General features: G+C 45.6%; 1 protein-coding gene across 4 annotated transcripts in view; it reads right to left on the bottom strand.

The window, feature by feature from the left end:
• Positions 1-8,899, bottom strand: part of DGCR2 (DiGeorge syndrome critical region gene 2) — a 70,072-nt gene that overhangs the window by 21,619 nt on the left and 39,554 nt on the right. The gene's annotated exons all lie outside the window — the stretch shown is intronic.

Consider the following 8,899-nt stretch of genomic DNA (forward strand, 5'->3'; position numbering starts at 1 on the left):
CACCCCGGGGGGGGGGGGAGTGTGGCCCAGGAGGGGTGTGGCACATGCCAAGGTGGGGAGATGGGCGTGGTGGGGGCATGGTGTGGCGTGGCAACGGGTGGTCCCCACCTCTCCCACCTGCGGGCAGAGGACCTTAATTCCCCAGCAGGGATCGAACTGGGCCCTGGCAGTGAAAGGAGACTGCCAGGGAATTCCCTGACACTGTTTTTATTTAATAAATCGTCTTTATTTTTTCCCATTATAAAATAACACATATTCAATGTAAAATATAAAATACAAAAATTTGAAAAGACGAAACAGATAAACTGTACTATTCTAGAGGTTGCTGCCCTTGCAATCTCTCCTTTCTACACAAATCCTTAAAACTATTGGGATCACGTCAAGCACTATTTTATGATTTGCTTTGCAAGCTGAAGACTATAAACAGCTTTCCATATTCTTAAGTGAGTGAAGATCACTTTCAGTGGCTGCTCAGCATCTGTGAATCGATTTCTTTAATTACCACAACTCCTAAGGTTCCAAGTTGGGGCTGCCTCTGCATTTTCTAATTTTTGTAGAAGAAGCACATGTGTGTCCTTCTGAGCCCCTATAGCAGCTTTGTCCCTCTTCCACTAACTACTCAGTAGAGTATTTCCTCGGAGTTTCCATAGTCCCTTCCCAGGCAGGTGATGGGATCAGCTTGCCAATCACTCTAACACATAAAATGTGTTCCCAGTGCCTGAGATAAGTTGGACCTGAGGCAAAGACCTAGAGGAGAAGCTGCCCTCTTCAAACACTGCCCTGGGGTGGGACGGCTTCAGCTCTCTGGGACTGGGGTGCCCCGTGCACACATCTGGGAACCACCACTTCCCGCTCCCCGGAGGAGACATGCAAAGCCCCTGCCTCCGACCCTCCAGGGCGACAGGCAGAGGAGTGGGCAGATCCCCACCGGGCTGAGGGATAAGGAGGGAGGGAGCAGAGCGCTCCCAGGCAGAGGGCGCAGCCTGGGCAAAGGCCAAAACCAGGCATGCCTGGGACAAGCTTGAAGACCAGCTTGGGTGTAGCTGAAGCATATTTCGCTACGCCTGCACTTCACACCTCCCTTCTGCCTGCTCTTCACACCTCCCTTCTGCCTGCTCAAACGAGCAAGACCTGTGGTTCCACTTGGTCTTGGCCTCTTCCCCAGACCAAGCACAGCACCTGGGCACCTGGTATACAACCGGTCAAACTGCTCACAGAGGGACGAGGAATCTAGGGCAGAGGGGAGAGAAAGAAAAGGACCGGTTCTGCCGGGGGGGCACAGAACACCAGGTGGCCAGGATGCAGCCCGCAGTGAAGCCATCTGCAGCCCGGGGAGGGGGTGGGGGGGGCAGGTGAAACAGCACAGTAAAGTAACCAGAAAGCCTGGTGGTGGTGGAGGACGCTGCTCTGTGATGAGCAGGCTTCTCTGTGGTTCAGGCGGCAATTCTGAGCCTTCCTCTCGCCTCCATTTTCCTTCATATCCAAATGCCCACATCCATCCCCCCATCACTCATTATTCAGCGTCCATTACATGCTGCCCCCGAAACCCACCAACAGACACAGGCCCCCTGAGTGTCCTGGGGGCCAGAAGCAAGAGGTGAGGGTGGCTGGGGGAGGCAGAGTTCACTGGATCAGCAGCCTTACAGCCCTCTTAGGACCACCTCTGACAATAAGGAGTTTTCTCTGAGCCCCACAGACAGCGCGGCAGCCAGCTGGAGGGTGTGCAGCCAGCCCCAGAGTGCGGGTTTCAGGGTACAGATGCCCCAGAGCAGCTCTAGGCACTGTCCCAGGCACCTGGCAGCAGGTGGCCCTGATCCCTTAGTGGAAGGTCTCACGCTCACTCCCTGTGGTGGGGACGGGGATGAGTCCAAGCCTGGAACCCAACCTGAGTCCAGCCCCGACGTCTCCGAAGGAGTGCTCCTCTCCAGATGTCCCTCCCCGGACTTCAGAATGAAGCCCAAGGAGGAGACCCGGCTGAAACGCTACTGAAAATCTGAGGAAGAGGGAATGTCTGAGATGGGGAGGCAGGCAAGGCCATGACAGACCTGCTTCAGAGCAGAAGTGTCCCACCTCAGGACCCACGTGTGCCCTCGGAGATCAGGGCAGCGAGAGCTGGAGGCCTCGAGACCAATGGGGAAACTGAGTCAGTAGTCAGGGCAGGCAGTGTCCTGCTTGCTGCTCCCAACAGCAAGTGGCCGGAAAAGAAGATGATGTGCAAATAAAGGACAAAATGTGAGTGATTCTAATTTGTGTTTCCAGAAACTTAAAACTTGTCCAGATGAGCCTGTAACGTCTCTGAATGAGGGAGAGGGCAGGACAGACTGGAGCCTCTTCAGTGCTCTGAGCTGTCGGGACACATGTCACTGTCCTATTTCACACCAAACAGGTTTAGAATCATGGTCAAAAATCAAATGTCTCTAAGTTAACCAATACTTGCTAACCAACGCAGGATTTCTAAAACCAGAGAGCCAGGAAATACAGTTACTAATAGCATTTCTGTTACGCTGAACACGTTCTTTAAATTGATTCTCTTTCCCCACAGCTGGGGCCAGTCATGTCGCTCAGGGGGATCTCACTGGGCTAAAGGTTGATGGTTTGGGGGATCCCCAGGGACCACCATCTCTGTCTCTGTTCCATCAGGGACACGCCAACATGAGCACTCTGTCTTCCCATTTTACACCCATGTGGACAGTATATGCGGTACACAGAGATTAACTGCAAAAACACAGCCCTATAAGTTTCAAGTTCAAAATCTGCCTCCCTCCTGCGGCTCCTAGGTCCATGAATGTCTCAGGGCACAAGTTCACAGAAGGGACATTTTACCTTCTGCTACTGCCTGGGACAGGACCTGAAGCCACCAGTCCCAGGCACACTCCACCTGTGGCCACAGCTCTCAGATGCCAGGAGAGCTGTGGCAGAAGCAGACTGACCTGAGTGGGGCTCCTCCCTCAAGGTCTTCTCAATTCTTAGGTATGTACATCACAGGATGAAATAGAAATCCTGCCTCCCCTCCCCCAGCCCCCTGCTCCTAATCCCATTTCCCACAGAAAATTCTTCAGATAGTTGTAAAATTATTTTTTCTTACTTCTTCTGGTAGTTTAAAAAGAATTACTTATTTTTACTTATTTCTTCTGATAGTTATGTCTATATTTCCAAATAATAGGTTTACCTTGCTATTTCTAGTGTTATCAATTTTAAGTGTTACCCACTGACTTAAGGTCAGGCAGGTACAGGCTTATTAGCTCACATACACTCTTACCTTCCCAACAGAGTAGCATCAATTTCAAAACTAAAGTCAGTAGAATAATGTAATAATGTAAGTATTCTTCACTTGTGAACCAAATAGCATACTAAGGTTATTTCGATCCTCTAACAACTTTCTTTTCTCCTGGAGTTAATATTTGCATCGGTTTTAAATTTTTCTTAGCTTTCTGTATATCAACCACTGATTTTTTCAGCTACACAACAGATAACAAAGGCTAACAGTAAAAATTTTAAACACTCAAAACACTGTCAGAGCCACCCAGCTCCACTTTGTTTCCTGGAATCCCTGCCTACCTTCCAGCTCCAGGCTGAATGGGCCGCTCTCTGGGCTGGGGCTTGGCTGTGATCCTCGGGTCCACTTTGCTACCCTCCTGCACTAGGACCCTGTTTCCTGGACCCCAGGTCATCTTCTTTCTTGCTTAACCCTCTCCTTTTACAAGATCACATCTTTCTAAGAAAGGGTATAGCAACATTTATGAGTCTATTCATATCTAAAATTTCTTTATTTTATCCTCATGTATCAATGATTTCTCTGGGTATAAAAATCCCAGATTAATAACATTTTTGAAGCTTCTGGTTAAAGATATCAGATTGAACAAACACAACTTGTTCCCTGAAACCCATTAAAACAACAGTAATGGGATTTTATTTTATTATTATTTTTTTTGGCCCCCCTGCGCGGCATGTAGAACTTCCCCAACCAGGGATCAAACCCATGCCCCTGCAGTGGAAGCACTGAGTCTTAAGCACTGGACTGCCAGGGAAGTCCACTAACAGGATTTTTAAAAAGGCAGTCACTAGGACAAACAGAACAGTTAAGAGAATAACAAAGTTCTAAAAACTGGAAAACAGGACTTCCCTGGTGGTGCAGTCGTTAAGAATCCGCCTGCCAATGCAGGGGATACGGGTTCGAGCCCTGGTCCGAGAAGATCCCACATGCCGCGGAGCAACTAAAAGCCCATGTGTCACAACTACCGATCCTGCACTCTAGAGCCCGTGCTCCACAACAAGAGAAGCCACCGCAATGAGAAGCCTGCGCACCACAATGAAGAGTAGCCCCTGCTCCCCGCAACTAGAGGAAGCCCGCGCACAGCAATGAAGACCCAACACAGCCAAAAATAAATAAATAAATTTATTTAAAACAACAACAACAACAACAACTGGAAAACAGAAGGACAAGTGATAACATAGAGAAGGTGACCACACGTCCTAAGATGCCTGGTTATGCCCGCTGTCCCAGTATACCATCCAGTTTAGCATTTGTCAGTCTCAAAATTGTCTTGTTTTAGAAGTAAATCACTCCAAATTTATTTGAGCCTAGAAAGCTAAATCCTAGGCCAGCAGCTGGGCAAAGTAAGGAATTTGCAAACTATATACATTGACCCTTAGACCCAGCAATCCGACATTTAAGAATTTACACTGATGATACATCTCCAAAACCCCCTCCAAAACAAAAAAGCACCCCCATAACCCCGCATATGCACAAGGTTACTTACTGTGACATTATTTTTAATAGCAAACTAATGAGAACAACCTAAAGGCCCACACATAGGAGACTGGCTAAATAAAATACGGTACATCACTAAGATGGAGAGCAATATAGCAGTAAGAAAGAATTAAAAAAAGAACAACTTTATGAATTAATACAGAGTTATTTTAAGGATATTCTACTGAATTAAAAAAGAAAAAAAATCAGGGCAAAAAGTACACACAGTAAGACACTTTTTTTATGTAAGAAAGGGTAAAGAAAAAGAAACAAGTAGTAAAATATACACATATTTGCTTATTTTTGTAATCAAAAAAATGCCCAAAACTCAGAAAAGATAGGCCAGAAACCAATCAAGCTAGTGGCCTATTGGATATGAGTGGAAACAGGTAAAGGGAAATAGAACTTCTAAGTGTATGTTTTTATACAGTTACAAGTTTTGAATCTTGCTAATGTTTTACATATTCTAAAAAAAAAAAATCAGTTAATCTTGTGGATACACTAAAACCCATGAAATTGTACACTTTAAAGGGATGAATTTTATGGTACATGATTTATATCTCAATTAAAAAATAAATGAAGATGAGGAGGCAAAGTCCTAAAACTGAATGCAAACATTCAGACGTTAACACATCACACAGAAGAAAAACAGGAATGAATCCGGTGGCTTCTGACTAGACAATGACTGTACCCCCTCAGTGCAACACAGTCTAACATCATAAAGAACCGAGAAGAAATCCTAGAATTTAGTTAGTAGGTTTGTTCTTGGCCGTGGTACAGGAGCAGTAATTCCAAAACTCTTTTATGTGTACTTTAGAATTGGCCAAATGAGTACATATACAGATGGTGCTGGGAACCAGGGTTCTTACTTATGGGAAAGGGAGGTACAAACATGAGATGGGGGAGGAGAGGAGGAAGTCTAGATTAGAATTGGAGGTACAGCAAATACGAACTCATGATTTTAAAAAAACGTTTTCTGGGGCTTCCCTGGTGGCGCAGTGGTTGAGAGTCTGCCTGCCAATGCAGGGGACACGGGTTCGGGCCCTGGTCTGGGAGGATCCCTCGTGCCGCGGAGCAGCTGGGCCCGTGAGCCACAACTACTGAGCCTGCGCGTCTGGAGCCTGTGCTCTGCAACAAGAGAGGCCACGATAGTGAGAGGCCCGCGCACGGCGATGAAGAGTGGTCCCCGCTTGCCGCAGCTAGAGAAAGCCCTTGCACAGAAACGAAGACCCAACACAGCAAAAATTAATTAATTAATTAATAAACTCCTACCCCCAACATCTTCTTAAAAAAAAAAAAGATCAGCTTTAAAATTAAAAAAAAAGAAAAGAAAAAAAAACGTTTTCTTGCGCTACCCATTGCAAGTGCCTAGAAGCAAGGATGAGCCCAGCTAACACTCAGATATTGGTTTCTAAGTACCATTCCTCACTGAAAGTAGCAGGGTTCCTTAAGAGAAATGGCTGATTCCAGGTTTAGGGCAGAAAAAGTACAAGATGAGCCTGGAACATCTTCAAGTGCCAGAAAACAGGAAAGCACTTTATAAAATAATATCATTTGCAAAGTGTAGTGCATATGGCAGAGTAAAAAAACCACCATTTTAAACTACCACTATTATAACTGATTCAGACAAGAATCATCAGTATAAGCTAAAACAGTTGGGTAATACCTAGAATACTCCTCCACAGATTATGTATTCATTACCTATTCACAGATTACTTTTCATTACAAAAGGGGGGAAAAACTATTACAATAGTGGAATCTGGTAGACATTACCTTAACAAAATGATCAAACATAATATCACCAATAATGGGACAAAATGACCTCATGTGACCCTTTTTTTTTTTTTTTGGCAGTACTCGGGCCCCTCACTGTTGTGGCCTCTCCCGCTGTAGAGCACAGGCTCCGAATGTTCAGGCCCAGCGGCCACGGCTCACGGGCCCAGCTGCTCCGCGGCATGCTGGATCCTCCCAGACCGGGGCATGAACCCGTGTCCCCTGCATTGGCAGGTGGATCCCCAACCACTGCACCACCAGGGAAGCCCCTCATGTGACCCTTGATTTGACACTTCATGACCTGATTAAAAAAGAAAAAAGTCTCACCTGAATCTAATCATGAGGAAACAGACAAGTTTAAAGGACATTTTACAAACCCACTGGTGTGGACTCTTCAAATATGTCAATGTCACGTAAGATCAGTAATTTTTAAAAAGGCTGGGGGGCTTCCCTGGTGGTGCAGTGGTTAAGAATCTTCCTGCCAATGAAGGGGACAAGGGTTCAAGCCCTGGTCTGGGAAGATCCCACATGCCATGGAGCAACTAAGCCCATGCGCCACAACTACTGAGCCTGCGCTCTAGAGCCCGCAAGCCACAACTGCCCACGTGCTGCAACTACTGACGCCCGTGCACCTAGAGCCCGTGCTCCGCAACAAGAGAAGCCACCCCAGTGAGAAGCCCACGCGCCACAACAGAAGAGTAGCCCCCGCTCGCCTCAACTAGAGAAAGCCTGCACGCAGCAATGAAGACCCAACGCAGCCAAAAGTAAATGAATAAATTTATAAGACATAAATAAATGATAAATAAATAAATGAAAAGGCTGGGGACACCTCTTGACTAAAGGACAGAGCAAGATGGCAAGAAAATACAACATGTAACCTTTGGCTAAATCCTGGACTTAAAAGTTTAAAAAACCTGTGACACTTTTCTGACCACTGAAAAAAATTTCAATATGCACTATATATAAGATAATAGTGTTATAGTAAGTTTCTTGCATGTGAAAATTGTACTGTGGTTACAGAGTGGATTGTTCTCATTCTCAGAAGATGCTGAATATTTAGGGGTAAATATCATATCTGTAATACACTCTCAAAGGGTTCAGAAAAAAATGTACATAGAGAAAGCAACTGTAGCAAAATGCTAATGGTTGATGAATGCAAGTAAGGGCTACAGGAGCGTTCACTGCACTATTCACTGCACTACTCTCAAGCCTTTTCTGGAGATATGAAATTTCTCGTATTAAATCAGGGAAAAGGCAGGGACTTCCCTGGTGGCGCAGTGGTTGAGAGTCCGCCTCCCAAGCAGGGGACACAGGTTCGATCCCTGGTCTGGGAAGATCCCACATGCCGCAAAGCAACTAAGCCCATGTGCCACAACTACTGAGCTTGCACTCTAGACCCCGTGTGCCACAACTACTGAAGCCCACACACCTAGAGCCCATGCTCCACAACAAGAGAAGCCACGACAATGAGAAGCCCGCGCACCGCAACAAAGAGTAGCTGCTGCTCACAACTAGAGAAAGCCCGTGCACAGCAATGAAGACCCAATGCAGCCAAAAATAAATAAATAATTAATTTTTTTAAAAATCAGGGAGAAGGCAGTCCACACACCCAGATCCCAACCCCTGCACGGTGTGCTCAGGAAACCTGCCCCTCCTTCACCCGAGCAGAACACGGGTGATTTACTAAAAAAGTAAAACAGGGGGTCTCTGGTATGGGGGATACCAGTTCAGCTGAAAGTCATGGTTCTTTATTTAAGGAGGGGACGGCAGACTCCCAGCCCCTCTTCCTCCACTAAGCTCCTCCTTTATTATGTTTAGGTAGTTTCCTTCTATTCCTAGCTTGTTGAGTGTTTCACCATGAAAGAATGTTTGATTTTGCCAAATGCTTTTCCTGCATCAAGAAGATCATGTGTTTTTTCCTACATTCTACTAGCGTGGTATATTACACATTTTAGTTTTTTGAACCACCCTTGCATTCCAAGAATAAATCCATTTGATCATGGTGTGTAAGCCTATTAATGTACTGTTAAATTCTGTTTGCTGGTATCGTGTTCAGGATTTTTGCATCAATGTTCATGGCATATTAGTCTGCAGTTTTCTTTTGGGAGGTTATGTGTTTCTACGAATTTGTCCATGTCATTTATGTTTCTAATTTGTTGGCATATAATTCTCCACAGTACTCTTTTTTTTTCTTTAAAGATTTTTTTTTTGTTGTGGACCATTTTTTAAAAAAATCTTTACTGAATTTGTTACAATATTGCTTCTGTTTTGGTTTTTTGGCCGCGAGGCATGTGGGATCCCAGCTCCCCCACCAGGGATCGAACCCGCACCCCCTGTATTGGAAGATGAAGGCTTTTTTTTTTTTTTTTTTTTGGG

Source organism: Lipotes vexillifer, unplaced genomic scaffold, assembly GCF_000442215.2.
Source record: "Lipotes vexillifer unplaced genomic scaffold, Lipotes_vexillifer_v1.1 scaffold987, whole genome shotgun sequence".
NCBI classification, from domain to species: Eukaryota; Metazoa; Chordata; class Mammalia; order Artiodactyla; family Lipotidae; genus Lipotes; species Lipotes vexillifer.